Source organism: Schistocerca nitens, chromosome 12, assembly GCF_023898315.1.
Source record: "Schistocerca nitens isolate TAMUIC-IGC-003100 chromosome 12, iqSchNite1.1, whole genome shotgun sequence".
Classification (NCBI taxonomy): Eukaryota; Metazoa; Arthropoda; class Insecta; order Orthoptera; family Acrididae; genus Schistocerca; species Schistocerca nitens.
Window position 1 is genome coordinate 95,091,826 of NC_064625.1, and position 7,950 is coordinate 95,099,775.

Consider the following 7,950-nt stretch of genomic DNA (forward strand, 5'->3'; position numbering starts at 1 on the left):
TTATTTTCTACTCAACAGAAAGCTCTTCATCATTATCAAAGGCAAGAGTTTCCCGTTATTTTTGATGAATACGAAAGTTGGTTGGTGAATAACAGAAAGATGTTTTAATAAGTCCGACGAAGTGCTGCAGCTATGTTTGGTATCATTTTGTTTATCAGTTTTTTGATTTTACGTTTTGTTGAGGAAATTGAGTTTCCCAGGGCTACATTATAAATCTGTATCGTTTTCTTTATTTTTATTAGGACACACCTATGTTTCACATTATATACTAATCATTTGCGAATAAAACCTGAACAGTGACAGTATCAATTTCGCTATAAATACTGTTTATTATTAAATAAGAGACAGGAGGGTAATAATGTAGAAAAAAATGTTCCATAGGCACTTTATACAGTATATTCTCACTCACCATTTTCGGTTTTTAGGGGAACCTAGGAAGAGACGGACCGCATGTGTAAAGAAAATGATCGTTATGAAGTAACGCCGGATAGGTATGCAACACATCCAACACATAGGTAATGCAGTATGACCTAAGTCACGAAAGCTAGTATCGCAATCTACACGCCTACTTATGGTAGACTAGGTAGTCTACGCAAGGTTTACAGCTGTTGTTGTTGTTGTTGTTGTGGTCTTCAGTCTGAAGAGCGGTCTGATGCACCTCTCTGTGTTAGTCTATCCTGTTCATGCATCTTCCTCTTCTACTGCAAACTATATCCATATTAACCTGATTACTGTATTCAAGCCTAGGTCTTCCTATATATTTTTTAGCCCCCCTACCAATATCACTCCACTATCGAGTCGAAGATTCCTTGCTGCCTCAGGATGCTGTAAACTGATCCCTTCTTTAAGTCAAGTTGTGCCACAAAAATACCTTTTTCCTTCCAATGGTGTTCAGTGCCAATACATTAGTTATTCGCTCTACCCATCTAATCTTCAGCCCTCACCTGCAGCCCACATTTCAAAAGCTTCTTCTGTCTTCTTGCGTGTAATTCTTATCGTCCAAGTTCAGTATAGCGCTTCACTGAATACAAATTCTCTCATAAATTACTTCCTGACACTTAAATGTATCACAGAGTGTAAATATCTTTGGAGTGAGCATTCGGATGCGCAGACCGAGAATTCCGTCCTCTCCTGCAGCTCAAGCCACGTGTATGAAGATAGTACCTGCTCTCGAAAGAACAGATACCATTGATGATCGTGTAGCTTCTCTACAATACATGATTATTAATTGAAACCCTCAGCTTCCGACAGGTGGTGTTGATATACCTCGATGGGGACAGCTGAAAATGCGTGCCCCGACCGGGACTCGAACCCGGGATCTCCTGCTTCCATGGCAGACGCTCTATCCGTCTGAGCCACCGAGGACAGAGATGAATAGCGCTACTGCTGGGACTTACCCCTTGCACGCTTGCCGTGAGACCCACATCCCCAACTGTCCACAATCTACATACGTAATGTACCTAATAGATATTTGCCCATCCACTCAGTACTCGCGCACACTAAGAGTTCGGGCAACCTGTGTGCATTCGCGTAGCCTTTAACTACAGGGTGTTTCAAAAATGACCGGTATATTTGAAACGGCAATAAAACCTAAACGAGCAGCGATAGAAATACACCGTTTGTTGCAATATGCTTGGGACAACAATACATTTTCAGGCGGACAAACTTTCGAAATTACAGTAGTTACAATTTTCAACAACAGATGGCGCTGCAAGTGATGTGAAAGATATAGAAGACAACGTAGTCTGTGGGTGCGCCATTCTGTACGTCGTCTTTCTGCTGTAAGCGTGTGCTGTTCACAACGTGCAAGTGTGCTGTAGACAACATGGTTTATTCCTTAGAACAGAGGATTTTTCTGGTGTTGGAATTCCACCGCCTAGAACACAGTGTTGTTGCAACAAGACGAAGTTTTCAACGGAGGTTTAATGTAACCAAAGGACCGAAAAGCGATACAATAAAGGATCTGTTTGAAAAATTTCAACGGACTGGGAACGTGACGGATGAACGTGCTGGATAGGTAGGGCGACCGCGTACGGCAACCACAGAGGGCAACGCGCAGCTGGTGCAGCAGGTGATCCAACAGCGGCCTCGGGTTTCCGTTCGCCGTGTTGCAGCTGTGGTCCAAATGACGCCAACGTCCACGTATCGTCTCATGCGCCAGAGTTTACACCTCTATCCATACAAAATTCAAACGCGGCAACCCCTCAGCGCCGCTACCATTGCTGCACGACAGACATTCGCTAACGATATAGTGCACAGGATTGATGACGGCGATATGCATGTGGGTAGCATTTGGTTTACTGACGAAGCTTATTTTTACCTGGACGGCTTTGTCAATAAACAGAACTGGCGCATATGGGGAACCGAAAAGCCCCATGTTGCAGTCCCATCGTCCCTGCATCCTCAAAAAGTACTGGTCTGGGCCGCCATGTCTTCCAAAGGAATCATTGGCCCATTCTTCAGATCCGAAACGATTACGGCATCACGTTATCTGGACATTCTTCGTGAATTTGTGGCGGTACAAACTGCCTTAGACGACACTGCGAACACCTCGTGGTTTATGCAAGATGGTGCCCGGCCACATCGCACGGCCGACGTCTTTAATTTCCCGAATGAATATTTCGATGATCGTGTGATTGCTTTGGGCTATCCGAAACATACAGGAGGCGGCGTGGATTGGCCTCCCTATTCGCCAGACATGAACCCCTGTGACTTCTTTCTGTGGGGACACTTGAAAGACCAGGTGTACCGCCAGGCTCCAGAAACAATTGAACAGCTGAAGCAGTACATCTCATCTGCATGTGAAGCCATTCCGCCACACACGTTGTCAAAGGTTTCGGGTAATTTCATTCAGAGACTACGCTATATTATTGCTACGAATGGTGGATATGTGGAAAATATCGTACTATAGAGTTTCTCAGACCGCAGCGCCATCTGTTGTTGAAAATTGTAACTACTGTATTTTCGAAAGTTTGTCTGCCTGAAAATGTACTGTTGTCCCAAGCATATTGCAACAAACGGTGTATTTCTATCGCTGCTCGTTTAGTTTTTATTGCCGTTTCAAATATACCGGTCATTTTTGAAACACCCTGTATATATGAAGACAGTAACTGTTCTCGAAAGAAAAGATACCATTGATGACCGTGCAGCTTCTCTAGAATAAATGATAATTAATTGAAACGATGTAGATGATATCCTCGTAGTGAGTGCAGAATTGTTGAATCACTGTAAGATTCTGAATGAAGTATTGAGAGCTATGTATAGAGGAGGTATGAAACTAAACTCAGTAAATCTGAATTTGTAAATAAGGAAATTTCATTTGTGGGTCACAATATTAGCAAGGAACGCATACCGCCTGATGCAGAAAGGCTTGCGGCTATTACAGGTTTCCCACCACCCAAGCTGGAGAACAGCTGTCGCCAGCTGAGGGTTTCAATTAATTATCATTTAAGTCACGTGATTTTGGTACGTCGCATTTAACCCGTATAGCACTTGGCGTATTTGAGTGTTATTACTTCGCTCCACAGGTATGTCACCTTCAGAAGCACCGTGAAACAGTATATACACGATTTACATACTTAACAGTTAGATATCAGGAACTGAAGTTGGCTTAAAGATATTAGGAGCAATGGTATCGTGCTTTTTCGCCACAATATCACAGCTAAGATTCTACTTCAGTTAGGTTTTTCGTTAAAGGGGTAAGAAGTACAGACAATATTTTTTATGCTTCCTATTGTACTTATTCATATTATCTAACCTCTGCTCTAATTAATAACAGTGTAGACGACGCTGAAGTGTCACGAAAAAAGAACGAATTTGGAAACATGAAATTGTTACAGCAAATATGGTAAGTGTATTAACTGCGTATCCACTACTATTTTCCATTTTTCTTTATTTACCCTTCTGTTTTTATAGACAAGTAAAATGCCTATAACATTTTTTCACTATCTCATCAGAAAAGTAAAACCATACACGACGCATAAAGAAATTAAAAAACCGCGATCGGTGTCCGAATTTAGACTAGCGTAATAGAATAAGCGGTGAGTCGTCCACATCTCATACCCGCCCACATACGATCGTCCCTTGTGGTATGTGGTGGTGAATGGCAAATTAGCCACACGCCGTCTCACTGACGACCCATTATGTCCGCAATATGCAGTCGTCGATTCGGACGCGCACCGCCTGACACGTGCTGTGACAGGCAGATGCTGGGATCTTGTACAACGTGTGCTGGCGCTCCTGTTGCGACGACAGCCGGACGAACTCCTACACCCAGGTACCGTTTACTTTCCCACTATCAGAACGAATACCGTCAACTGGCTGAAGGGTATGGTGCTGTATTACAGTTTGCAAGCCGCGCCCGAAAACGCTCTGGTCTTTGGGTCCGCCTGCCGACGGCTCATCAGGCGTTCCGTCAGCGTACAGTGTACCGCACACGCTAACGAATTATTTAGGCACATTACTCGAGGATCCCACTGCCCATTCCGAGAACTAGAAGGCACACTTGAAAATGAATCACGGTACACGGCTAATCCTCAGAGAAAACAATTTAGAGGGAATGAGACTTTCACTCTGCAGCGGAGTTTGCGCTGATATGAAATTTCCTGGCAGATAAAAACTGTGTGCCGGACCGAGATTCGAACTCGGGACCTTTGCCTTTCGCGGAAGAGCTTCTGTAAAGTTTGGAAGATAGGAGACGAGATACTGGCAGAAGTAAAGCTGCGAGTACCGGGCGTGAGTCGTGCTTCGGTAGCTCAGATGGTAGAGCACTTGCCCGCGAGAGGCAAAGGTCCCGAGTTCGAGTCTCGGTCGGGCACACAGTTTTAATCTGCCAGGAAGTTTCAATTTAGAGGGAGTCCCCCTTACATTCATCCCACGAACACGACTCAGAAGCTTCTGGTGGCGGTTGTAGGATCCAGCTAAATATAACAAAAGCAATATATATATATATATACACTCCTGGAAATGGAAAAAAGAACACATTGACACCGGTGTGTCAGACCCACCATACTTGCTCCGGACACTGCGAGAGGGCCGTACAAGCAATGATCACACGCACGGCACAGCGGACACACCAGGAACCGCGGTGTTGGCCGTCGAATGGCGCTAGCTGCGCAGCATTTGTGCACCGCCGCCGTCAGTGTCAGCCAGTTTGCCGTCGCATACGGAGCTCCATCGCAGTCTTTAACACTGCTAGCATGCCGCGACAGCGTGGACGTGAACCGTATGTACAGTTGACGGACTTTGAGCGAGGGCGTATAGTGGGCATGCGGGAGGCCGGGTGGACGTACCGCCGAATTGCTCAACACGTGGGGCGTGAGGTCTCCACAGTACATCGATGTTGTCGCCAGTGGTCGGCGGAAGGTGCACGTGCCCGTCGACCTGGGACCGGACCGCAGCGACGCACGGATGCACGCCAAGACCGTAGGATCCTACGCAGTGCCGTAGGGGACCGCACCGCCACTTCCCAGCAAATTAGGGACACTGTTGCTCCTGGGGTATCGGCGAGGACCATTCGCAACCGTCTCCATGAAGCTGGGCTACGGTCCCGCACACCGTTAGGCCGTCTTCCGCTCACGCCCCAACATCGTGCAGCCCGCCTCCAGTGGTGTCGCGACAGGCGTGAATGGAGGGACGAATGGAGACGTGTCGTCTTCAGCGATGAGAGTCGCTTCTGCCTTGGTGCCAATGATGGTCGTATGCGTGTTTGGCGCCGTGCAGGTGAGCGCCACAATCAGGACTGCATACGACCGAGGCACATAGGGCCAACACCCGGCATCATGGTGTGGGGAGCGATCTCCTACACTGGCCGTACACCACTGGTGATCGTCGAGGGGACACTGAATAGTGCACGGTACATCCAAACCGTCATCGAACCCATCGTTCTACCATTCCTAGACCGGCAAGGGAACTTGCTGTTCCAACAGGACAATGCACGTCCGCATGTATCCCGTGCCACCCAACGTGCTCTAGAAGGTGTAAGTCAACTACCCTGGCCAGCAAGATCTCCGGATCTGTCCCCCATTGAGCATGTTTGGGACTGGATGAAGCGTCGTCTCACGCGGTCTGCACGTCCAGCACGAACGCTGGTCCAACTGAGGCGCCAGGTGGAAATGGCATGGCAAGCCGTTCCACAGGACTACATCCAGCATCTGTACGATCGTCTCCATGGGAGAATAGCAGCCTGCATTGCTGCGAAAGGTGGATATACACTGTACTAGTGCCGACATTGTGCATGCTCTGTTGCCTGTGTCTATGTGCCTGTGGTTCTGTCAGTGTGATCATGTGATGTATCTGACCCCAGGAATGTGTCAATAAAGTTTCCCCTTCCTGGGACAATGAATTCACGGTGTTCTTATTTCAATTTCCAGGAGTATATATATATATATATATATATATATATGTGTGTGTGTGTGTGTGTGTGTGTGTGTGTGTGTGTGTGTGTTTGTGTGTATACTCATAAATAAATGCATTTGATCCAATAAAGATAAAGTTCTCTTGATCCTGTCGAATCCCTATCCTTCCTTGGCTCTAGAAGGGCGGGAAAGGGACATTGAGGCTAGGCCTCGGAAGACGAACCCTGCCCTTTTTGCCCCCGACCCAAAAAAAGAAAAGATCATATTGTCGAATCTGTTCTAATTAATTACGTTAAATGACACTGCATAGAAATACTTAGGTAGACACAAGGGTTTGAGAACCTGCATAGGATGGAAGAAGCTAATCAGACTGCCATGTATAAAAATTATAAGCTTATGAACAAAGCATCAGTACGTACACAATGCTGCCAGTTTACTCAGACATACTGGCAACTTTATCTAGCACTTGTCTCGTAAAACCGAGCGAGGTGGCGCAGTGGTTAGCACACTGGACTCGCATTCGGGAGGACGATGGTTCAATGCCGCGTCCGGTAATTCTGATTTAGGTTTTCCGTGATTTCCCTAAATCGCTCCATGCAAATGCCGGGATGGTTCCTTTGAAAGGGCACGGACGACTTCCTTTCCCGTCCTTCCCTAATCTGATGAGACCGATGACCTCGCTGTCTGGTCTCCTCCGTGAAAACAACCACCCAACTTGTCTCGTAAACACATGGCCACACAATTGCAGAAATTATGTCTATAATAACAGACTTCATAATACCGTGTTTCGAGATTTTTCAACCCATAAGTGTCTCGCATCAATATGACATTTAGAATGATGCATTTGTTGTACAGCCGGCCGAGGTGGCCGAGCGGTTCTAGGCGCTACAGTCTGGAACTGCGCGACCGCTACGGTCGCAGGTTCGAATCCTGCCTCGGGTATGGATGTGTGTGATGTCCTTAGGTTAGTTAGGTTTAAGTAGTTCTAAGTCTACGGGACTGATGACCTCAGATGTTAAGTCCCATAGTGCTCAGAGCCATTTGAACCATTTGTTGTACATACCTATGTGAAGTAACTGTTCCTCCTTTAACAGACTTCTGTTTACTTCTGTAGCAAAGATAATACTGCACCGTAGCTGTTATTAAAACTCAAAACGTGCAGAAACGTACATAAAACAAGGCAAATTCGTGTGATATTCAAGTTTCGCTATTACCACACAGAAGCAACATCGCCCCAAAATGACGTGACTAGAGCATGCACAGTAGAATATAATCACTACGTACATACATACGCTATGAAATTTATGTTCTATGTTAGCAACTTCCTCTTTTTCAGAAACGCTTTTGTTCCTGCTGCCAGTGTACGTTTGTTACCCTCACGTATTCTTCCATCGTCAGCAATTTTGCGGGCGAAATGGCGAAATTCATCCACTACTACCAGTGACTCATTTCGTCACCGAATTCTATTAACATCATCTGATTCATTTCGAATATGTACAATCAAATTTTTGTTGTTTTACTTTTATTTATATTCATCTTACAAAGTCTTGCAATACTTAACTCTATACGACATTATAATGAAGCATATGAGAAA

The 7,950-nt window shown here is 45.8% G+C and overlaps 1 non-coding gene across 1 annotated transcript; it reads right to left on the bottom strand.

Annotated features, from left to right (window-relative positions):
* Positions 1-1,291: 1,291 nt before the first annotated feature.
* Trnap-ugg (transfer RNA proline (anticodon UGG)) lies at positions 1,292-1,365 on the bottom strand. The gene has a single exon. It is a non-coding gene; the product is annotated as a tRNA-Pro (tRNA).
* Between the last annotated feature and the right edge of the window lie 6,585 nt (positions 1,366-7,950).